Source organism: Mustela erminea, chromosome 3, assembly GCF_009829155.1.
Source record: "Mustela erminea isolate mMusErm1 chromosome 3, mMusErm1.Pri, whole genome shotgun sequence".
NCBI classification, from domain to species: Eukaryota; Metazoa; Chordata; class Mammalia; order Carnivora; family Mustelidae; genus Mustela; species Mustela erminea.
The window spans coordinates 10,711,402-10,721,922 of NC_045616.1; the positions used below are offsets into that span (position 1 = coordinate 10,711,402).

The 10,521-nt window shown below is 38.0% G+C and overlaps 1 pseudogene; it reads right to left on the minus strand.

Annotated features, from left to right (window-relative positions):
• The window catches only part of LOC116585808, a 54,207-nt pseudogene extending 51,168 nt beyond the window's left edge, over positions 1-3,039 (minus strand).
• Between the last annotated feature and the right edge of the window lie 7,482 nt (positions 3,040-10,521).

Below are 10,521 nucleotides of genomic sequence, written 5' to 3' on the forward strand. Positions count from 1 at the left end.
GTATGTAACATGGAAGAATCTCAGACACATTGTACTGAGCCAAGGGAGACAGAGACAAGAAACAAAAATCGGACAAAAGAAAAATATTTCCACTTGATAAAAGATAGAACTATCCTGAGCTTTATGGATCTCACAATATAGGTTCCAAACTAATCAGTTAACAGGAAGAAATTGACATGCCCAAAATTGAAGTGGGAAACAATACACAGCTCTCTTAGTGAGTGACAGAAGAAGAGGACAAAATATTAGGAAGGGACTGATGAGTCACATAACTGGTAACATCATTTTCAACATACACATCATACTTCCAAATATCTGAGTTTCAACAAGTCACAAAGGAAAGTTAGAAATCATATACCATACAATCATATTCTCTGGCATAGGCCATAAACTTAGATGTTAACATTAAAAATTACAGTAAAAAGTGAAAATAACGCAAGTACTACAAAATGCAATATACAACAATTCAACTTCTCTACTTTATACTAGAAAATACCGAGAGCTAAGTAACTAATTCCATTAAACAATGTTATTTGTAGGAATTTTTAGCCTCTTTGAGTTGGAGGTAAAGTAGCTGAATCATTTCATAGCCGTTCTATCATTTTAATTTAAAGTGATGATCTGTCATCTGTCATGTGCAACTACATCAGAGAGAATCTAATGGCCACAAAGTGATTATAACAGTAATAAATCAGTTTCATAAATCTAGCTTCTAAAAATGTTCTTTATCATATGAAATAGGAAATTCTCAAAATTGAAATGATTTTATTGAGGTAGTATATAGTACGTTGGGTAAGGTCACAAAATGTAAGATCATAGAGAAACTAAGGGTTTTGGAGGGGAGAGGGTGGGGCAGTGGGGACTGGGTGTCTTGGGTGAGCCTGGAGGTGGGTATTAAGGAGGGCACATATTGCATGGAGTGCTGGGTGAGGTGCATAAACAATGAATAACAATGAACCTTGGAAGTGTAACAAAAAAAGTAAATTAAATTAAGATGTTAATACATATACATATACATTTGTACATATACACACACACACACGCAAATATTTAACTGGGAACCTGGTAAATGGTTAGCATTTAACTTAAATTGTAACTTTCAGTAGTATTGCTAACACTAATTATTATTGCTAATACTTTGTCCCTTACCAATTAAGTTCCCCATGTTGAAAATTTGCTCAATTGACAACCTGTAAATGTCACCATATTTACCCAGTCTTCAAAAGTTAGAAACTTCATTCTTAATTCCTTCTTTCTTACATCCATATCTAATTCTCACTCTCAATTTTCCTTTTCAACATGCAAGCTCTTTATTAACATTTGCCTTAATTTTTTTCATCTGTCTTCTAAATAGCTGGCCTGCCACGACCATCTCTTTCCCATCAATTCTTTGATAGAGCAGTCTTTCTAAAAACAAAAATTAAATCACATGATTAACTCTGACTTTCTTAGATTATAGCTCTACTATCTAGATATCCAAAGTCCTGACCTGACAAAGGTGATTCCCCATCTAGACTTTGTTTTGCTATCCTCATCATCTGTCACTCCTTCCTAAGAATTTTGAGCATTCAAATAGCACATTATGTCACTTGTTCCTTCTGCTGAGGAACTCCTACTAATCCAGCAAACCCCAGCACAGACTATATCACCTCTAGGACACTTTCCCTCAAGGCCTAAGGCATTTGCTTTGTTGTTTTATTTCTACCTTCATGATAGCACTTATAGTCTATTAAAGTAATTTATGAACTTTTTTCCCTTAACTACTTGATTGTGAGCTCCCTGAAGGCTAGTATAGAAAAACTCTTATCTAGTAAGAGTATTCCCTGCATGGTGTGCAGTCTTTGAATAAATAAATGACATTTTTTTTAGGAAAATACTGAGATATCAGAAATAAAACATACACATTGTTACAACTTCCAAAAGCTTAGTATATGTATTCCTTGAGCATCTAAGTACACCTGTGATTCTGACCACTACCTTGGAGTCCCTGGAGTCCTGGTGGAAGTGCTGTGTGGGCACAGGAACCTCCCCTCATCCCCGCATGCCATCCACCAGAAAAAAATGCCCAGTGGCCACGCCTCAGCATCCAGGTGAGAGGCCTATCACCACAGTCCCCCCGCCTGCCTACTTTCCTTAGCACATGTTGCTGCTCTCTGGCTGATGCCAGGGTCCCTGAGGACTCGGAGGGGACCCTGTTCCCAGACAGCGAGCGCCCGTGGACCTTGGAGGCACCCAAGGGGCTGAGCCCTTTGGAAGGGCAGTGTGCGAGGGAAAGGCGAGGCCCCAGTAGCCACACAGGTGCAAAGACTGAAGGAGGATCATGGCCTCCGGAGCTGCTGCAAATGGAGATGTGGAGGAAGCTTGCAGGGCCACTCAGAGAGCTTCTAGGATCTATATGGGAAACCTGGGGATCACACGGTGACTTTGGGTCTTGGTGCTGTGAGGGCAGGGAAGGAAGGAAGGTCAGGGAACTCACACAGCAGGCCTCGAGCCTCAATCCTTAAATCTCTGACTCAGCCGGCTTAGGTGAGGTGCTTAGAATGCAGAGGGAACGAGTGTTTGGACAGGGGTTGGCGGGGTGGGGCCACGGAGGGAGTGGGTGTGGGGGAGCAGGGCGCCACTCAAGGTCCTCATGTTCTTGGTGCCTGGGCCTCCCGCTATCTGAGACAAGCCTATCAGAGGAGTCCCTAGAGTCTTCTTCTGGAGGGACATTGCTTCCATGAAGAAGATTTTTCCGCAACTCCCAGCCCAGGAGAAGCCTACACAGTCATGTCCTGAGGGAACCCATGGGTCAGAGGAAGACACAGGAGCCTAGGCCGCTGTCCTGCTCAGGCAGAGAGCCTGGCTCCTGGTGCTGCTGGTGCACCTACCATTGCTGCCACGTACCACCCCTGTGCTGGGCACCAGGGGCTGCAAGAGATTGTGGCCATGACCACCAAAGGGCTCTGAGGCCCACTCTGCACAGACATGACCCCTCCACGCAGGGTGCTCCATGTCTGGACCTCTCCAGGCCCCCTGGACCTGGCCCTCCTGGGCCATGGTGCTCAGAGGGGCTTCCTCGGACTGTGACACTGCTCGGCCTGGCTTCTTTCTCTGCTTACAGAGATTTGCTAGGGGAAAGGCAACCCACTGGCCTTGCTAGCCTGCAGCTCTGAGCATATAGGCCCAGCCCGCAGGAGCCCAGCTAAGGGGGAAAGAAAAAAATCCCTGTAAAACACTTATGAAGTTCACAGTCCAGAAGCATAGGCACACTAAAACACAGACCTCAGAGTAGCACTATAGGATGTTTTCCCTCTCCAAAACCTCACTAATACATTATTAAAGGCTTATTTACTGCAGTTCGTTTTACACAGTACAGCATGTCTAGCTATCAAGATGGACTTATAAGGCATTACAAAAAGGAAACAAAACAACCCCCCCCCACCACACACACACAATTTGAAGAGATAGAATGTGTATCACATCCAGACATGACAGGGACATTGAATTATCAGCTTGGGAATTTAAAACACCTATGAATTATATAGGAAGGTCTCTACTGGATAAAGTAGACAATGCATGAATAGATGGACAATGTAAGGGGAAAGACGGAAATCCTAAGAAAGAACCAACAGAAATGCTAGAGGTAAAATAAATAAATAAAATAAAATAAAATAAAATAAAATAAAATAAAATGTCTTTGATGGGCCTATTAGTAGATTAGACATGGCTGAAGAAAAACTCTCTGAGCTAGAGGATATATTAACAGAATACCTGAAAGCCAAAAATGAAAGAGAACACTGGCTGAAGCAGAATGTAGTTTCTAAGTACCAAGGGGTAACTGTAAAAGTGTAACATACACAAAATGAGGATAGCCACTGCAAAACCCAGTGGGAAGGAGAACAAAAAGAGAAAGGAAAAGAAGAAATATGAAACAATAATGACTGAAAATTGCCCCCAAATAATGTCAGACATGAAATCACAGGTCCAGGAAACTTAACAACTCCAAGGAAGATAAATAACAACAGACTACACTTAAGTGTATCCTTCTCAAATCACAGAAAATAAAAGATGGAGAAAAAAATAGAAAGCAAAGCCAGAGGTAAAAGACACCTTACCTAAAGAGAAGCCAAGATAATTACATGTGATTTCTCAGAAAACATGCTACCATGAAGACATTGGAGGGGAATATTAAAGGTATTGAGAGAGAAAAAAAATGCCAACATAGAATTCTGCACCCTGCAAATTTTTTATTAAAAATTGAAGGAGAAATAAAAACTTAGACAACAATTAAGGGAATTTCTAGCCAAAAGACCTGCCTTACAAGAAATGTTAAATGGAATTCTCTAGAAGGAATGAATATAATGCAGATCAGAAACTCAGAGCTACATAGCGAAAGGAAAAACATCTAAGAGAACAAGTAAAGATAAAACAAAACCTTTTTGCTTATTTTTAACTAATCTGACACAACAGTTTTTTTAAAAAGAATAATAGTAGTGATACATTCAGTTATGTATGCTTATGCATATGCCATGTATATATACATACACATACATTTATACCCACACACATATATAGTTAATATCGTCCTGAATGGTGAGAAACTCAAAACTCCCACTAAGATCATGTAAAAGACAAGGATGTTCCATCTCACCACACCTTTTCAACATTATATTGGAAGTTTTGTTAATGCATTCAGGCAGGAAAAGAGAAAAGGTATACAAATTAGAAGGAAGACATAATTTTTCTTGCTTTCTCTCTTTCTTTCTTTTCAAGTGGCACAATCGTCTATAGAGAACATTGAAAAAAAATCAAGTCAGCTAACTCCTGGACCCAATAAGTGATTATAGCAAGGATGTACAATACACATTTAATATAAAAAGTCAATTGTTTTCTTATGTCCCAACAATGAACATGTGGAATTCAAAACTAGAAACACAGTAACATTTCCATTACCATCCAAAGAAAAATGAAATACTTAGGTATATCAAAATATATACAAGATCCATATGAGGAATACTGTAAAAATTTGATAAGTGATATTAAATTGGAGCTAACCAAATGAAGTGATATTCCTTATTAATTGATAGGAAGACAATATTCTCAAGGTGTCAATTATCCCCAAATTGATCTATGGATTCAGTACAATCAAAATAAAAATCTCAGCAAGTTATTTTATGAATATTGATAAACTTATTCTAAAGTTTACACAGAGATGCAAAAGAGCCAGATGACCCCACACAATACTGAAGGTGAAGAATAAAGTTGTAGGACTGATGTTACCTGATTTCAAGACTTACTATAAAGATTCAATAATCAAGACATTGATTGGTAAAAAAGAAACAAACAAAACAAGCAAGCAAAACAAACAAAACAAAACAAAACAAACAAACAAACAAACAAATATACTGGAGCAAAGATAGTTTCTTTAGCAAATGGTGTTGGAACAACTGGACATATATAGGGCCTCCCACCACTGGCCCCCACCACAAAAATTAAATAAATCAGTCTAGACACATCCTTCACAAAAATTAGCTCAAAATGGATTATAGACCTAAATGTCAAGTGCAAATCTATGAAACTCCTAGAAGTTGACAATGGAGAAAATATGGATGACTTTGGGTATGGTGATGCATTTTTAGCTACAACATCAAGCACATGATCCTTTTAAAAAATGATAAACTTAAAACTTGGGCTCTGCAAAAAACAATATCAAGAGAATGCAAAGAGAAATCACAGATTGGGAGGACATTTTTGCAAAAGACAGATATGATAGAAGACTGTTTTCCTAAATATACAAAGAACTCTTAAAACTCAACAGTAAGAGAAAAAGCTGACCAAAAAATGGGAGCAGTTACCTTAAATGCACCTATTAAAGGAAATATACAGATGGAAAATACGCATAAGACAATATGCTTCACATCATATGTCACCAAGGTAAAGCAAACTAAAGCAATGAGACGGTACAACACACCTATTAGAATAGCCAAAATTTGGAATAGTGTCAATTGCTGACAAGGATATAGAACAACAGGAACTCTCATTAATTGTAGAGGAGGGTTCAAAATGACATAGCCACTTTGGGAGACAGTCTGGTGTTTTCTTACAAAACTTACCATTGGATGCAGTAATTGTGCTCCTTGTTATTTACTTAAAGGAGTTGAAACCAACTTTTGTAGCAACATGGACGGGACTGGAACAGATGATGCTGAGTGGAATAAGTCAAGCAGAGAGAGTCAATTATCATATGGTTTCATGCATAACAAATAGCATGGAGGACATGGGGAGTTAGAGAGGAGAAGGGAGTTGGGGGAAATTGGAAGGGAGGTGAACCATGAGAGACTATGGACTCTGAAAAACAATCTGAGGGTTTTGAAGGGGCCAGGGGTGGGAGGTTGGGGAACCAGGTGTTGGATATTGGAGAGGGCACGGATTGCATGGAGCACTGTGTGTGATGCAAAAATAATGAATACTGTTATGCAGAAAATAAATAAAATAATAAATAAATAAAAGGAGTTGAAACCATATGTGCACATAAAAACTTGCATTCTGACATTTACAGCCACTTTATGCATAACCGCCAAACCTTGAAAGCAACCAAGGTGTCCTGCATTTTGAATGGGAAAAGAAACTGTGGTACAACCAGATAATGGAGTATTACTCAGCACCAAAAAGTAATGAGCTATCAGGCCATGAGAAAACATGGAGAAACTTAAGTGCATATTACTAAGTAGAAAGCCAATATGAGAAAGCTACATACTATGTGATCCAACTGTATGATATCTAGAAAATACAGAACTAGGGATACGATAAAAAGATCAGTCATTGTCAGTGAGGGTGGGGGAGAATGGAAGTAAAATGGGGGAGCTTATATATGCTGGAGGATATAGAGTATATGAATAAAATCTCTATTTTCTTCTGAATTTTATCATGAACCTAAAATTACTCTAAAGAAATAAAACCTTAAAAAAAAAAAAGAAAGCAAATTACATGGGGAAAAGGGTTGAGGCTGCCTTCACGCTTCTCCACAGCTAGAAGAAAACACACTAATATTTGCAGTTTTGAGAGGAAAAGTGGCTCAAGATTTACACCCAGCCGAACTGATACTCTGATGTAAAAGCACTGAACTAAGTCCTTATACATTATCTCATTTAGTCTTAACAATAAACCCATGAGAGAGGCATATTATAATTCCTGTTTTAGAAATAGGGAAGTCTGAGGTTCTGCAACATTAAATCACTTGTAGGATAGAGTGACTCAGGAATCTAATCTCAGTAGTATGACTTCAATGACTTCATATTTAATTCTCTCATTTAATTCTTATAATAATTCTGTGGCTTCCCATCCCCAGATTTCAAAACACAATTTAAGTATTGAAAGATGAAATAATTTTTCCAAAGATATTACAGTGCTGGGATTCAATTCAGGTCTATATAATTCCACCAATCATGGGCTTTCCCATGTGCCAAGCTTTAGTATTGTATGCATGTGTGTGTGTGTGTGTGTGTGTGTGTGTGTGTGTGTGTGTGTAGGTTTAATTATTAATTTCATCTGATTCTATTGTCATCGCCTCTTCACCTTTTCTTGGAAAACACGCTATACAGAGAAGTCTGAATTCCTAAAACTTTCACTTCACCTAATTTAAGGATCTAGTAAATATGCCTTTGGCAACTTTTACTCAAGATCAGAACTGAACTTGGTGACTACAGAGCTTACGGTTCTAGATGGGTTTCAGACGCCAACGAAATTGGAAAAGGGCAGAAAGTGGTGAGATTCTCACAATATAACTCAATACTATTGTTCTACTTAATTCCTTAGTCGGGAAACAAACTTTTCCTGAGGAAAATGAAACAAGACAAAACAGGTCTATAAGCTTTGATTTCTCTGCCTGTTCAAATAGTTCCTTACTTATCCTTTTTGTTCTCCTTGTTTCTTTTCTTTTCTTCTTCCTTCTTCCTTCCTCCTTCTTCTTCTTCTCCTTCTCCTTCTCCTTCTCCTTCACCTTCTTCTTCTTCTTCTTCTTCTTCTTCTTCTTCTTCTTCTTCTTCTTCTTCTTCACTGTCAAATTGCTACAGGGATGAGCAAATCCATGAATATATGTTTTATTTTCACGTTACAGACCAACATATCTTTTCATAATTTATTCCCAATCTTATTCTACTGTGTTATGAACTCATACTCTGAGGTAGTAGGCTATGGGCATAATCTTCTACCATTTTTTAAATTGGGTTTTTAGTTTCTTAAATATAATGCTATGTATATCCTGTAGGAATCATAGAATTGTAGATGAAAAAAAAATTCATAGATGCTCCTCTGAAAATTTAGAAATGTAAGACTTTTTTTTTAAAGTTCTTTAAGTAGAATAGCAAATTTTATGTCATCAAGTAATAGATCCAAAATGTAGATAATCCCAAACCACAAATGAGCCAAATGGTAATATAACCAGTTTAAGGACATGTTAATTTTGTTTGGCAATACTAGTAGTGTCTGTGTGTGTGTGTGTGTGTGTGTGTGTGTGTGTGTGTGTGTGTGTGTGTTTGTGTATGCTAATTATAACATTTTTAGTTAATGGTGAAAATGATCTGATTTCCTAGAATACCAAATGTTGACTGGTTGATTCAGGGAATAACTGGTCTAGGATTTTGGCTTTGTAAGTATATCTGTCTTCGTGTAAGAAACACTTAAATAGCAATTAACCTTGAATCTGTTCATTCATTTCTACCATACCTAGAGTGGGCTAACAAAATCATTTTATGAAGTGGCCATTTGAAGAGACCTTTTATAGTGATTTAAAGTATGAATCCTAAATGCTGACATATTTAAAAAATATGTATCAAGAAGACCAGTGATATATATTCTAGGGAAGAACAAGTAGCTAATGCTAATCTCCCCAGGCATACTTACATTATTTTTTTTCACTCTCTAGATGTTCCTGACATTTTCAGGTACTATGTAGACACACAATAACTTGACTACTAACATATTATTTAAACTAAGAACTAATTCATTCTTAAAAATAGAAACTGGGCCTGGGTGAATCAGTGCGTTAAACCTCTGCCTTTATCTCAGGTCATGATCTCAGGGTCCTGGGATTGAGTCCCACATCAGGCTCTCTGCACAGAAGGAAGTCTGTTTCCTCCTTTCTCTCTCTCTGCTTGCCTCTCTGCAACTTGCAATCTCTCTGTCAAATAATTAAAACAAAATCTTAAAAAAAAATAGAAACGAAAGAAACCCCTATGAGGGGTGCAAATGATCAAAAGGTACAAACTTCCAGTTATAAAATATTAAAGCCTAGGGATGTAAAGTATATCATGGTGCTTATAGAATATACTGTAGTGTATATTTCAAAGTTGCTAAGAGAGTCCTAACAGTTCTCATCACAAGAAAATAGTTATGTCTATTTGTGGTGGTGGATATTAACTATGCTTATTGGCATTACCATTTTGCAATACACACATATGTTGTGTTATTCTACAACATGAAACTAATACATTATATGTCCCTTAGATCTCAATTTTAAAAAATCCCCAAAATTTGTACCTAAATTTATAAACTTGCGGCTGTTACTTCCCTTAAGAATTATTAAGCATGGAATTAAGCAGAGGAATTCCATTTGGAGTCAGAGATTTCGTTTCTGGGTTCTTCCTCCCAACTGTGTAAACATGAGCAAACTCTGAACTTCAGATAAATTTAACACTTACCTCAAGGGCTAGTAGGCTTGGCATGTTTGAGATGTAAGAAAAATAACACTGAATAATGTAAAGCATAACAGAAGTGCTGGGTCTCTTCAGTTTAGTTGAGACATGAGTTTTCCTGAACAATTGCTCGATGGAGAGAGCCTTCGGGTAATTTTGGAGTTTCCTGACACTCTGAGACTTATAGCAGTCACTGGCTGTGTTCCTGAGAGGACAGAGAATGAGGGAGAGGAGAAATGTTTCTTCATTCACCTTTCCCAAGGCACACAAAAAGACTTTGTAAACTAGAGACTATGGAAATGAGTGAAACAGTAAGAATTCACTCCCCTGTAAATTACATTGAGACGTTTTCTTTCCTGTGTGAGATGATCTTGAAGGTTCTGGAGGCCTTATTCAGAGTTCCCATGATAAAATAATTCAATGTTGAATTACTGAAGGATGCCATAACCCACAGTGGAGCTGGAAGAGAGAGCGATGAGAAACGAGAATGCTTCCACTGACATGCAGAAATGCTTGAGTAATCAGCAAGGAACGGGAGGGAATAACGTGCACATGAATGTTTAGGGGTATTTTTTGGCAATTAAAATTTACAGACATGTACTTTAAGCATGTGGCATTGCTTAACAGCTGGCGCCTTCATGTCAGGTGATCAGCCTTTCATTTGCACACTGTTCCAGGGAAGGGAAAGAAACACGTATTCATTGTCTGAGGAATATCTGATAGCCGCCTTAGAGCCATGAGCCATCCTTACGTCTTTTGTTTTGCAGGAATTATTAGGCACCATCTACGTTGGGTCCAAGGACAACTGAGAAAATAATGTTTTGTAGAAAAAAACCAACAGGTGAAG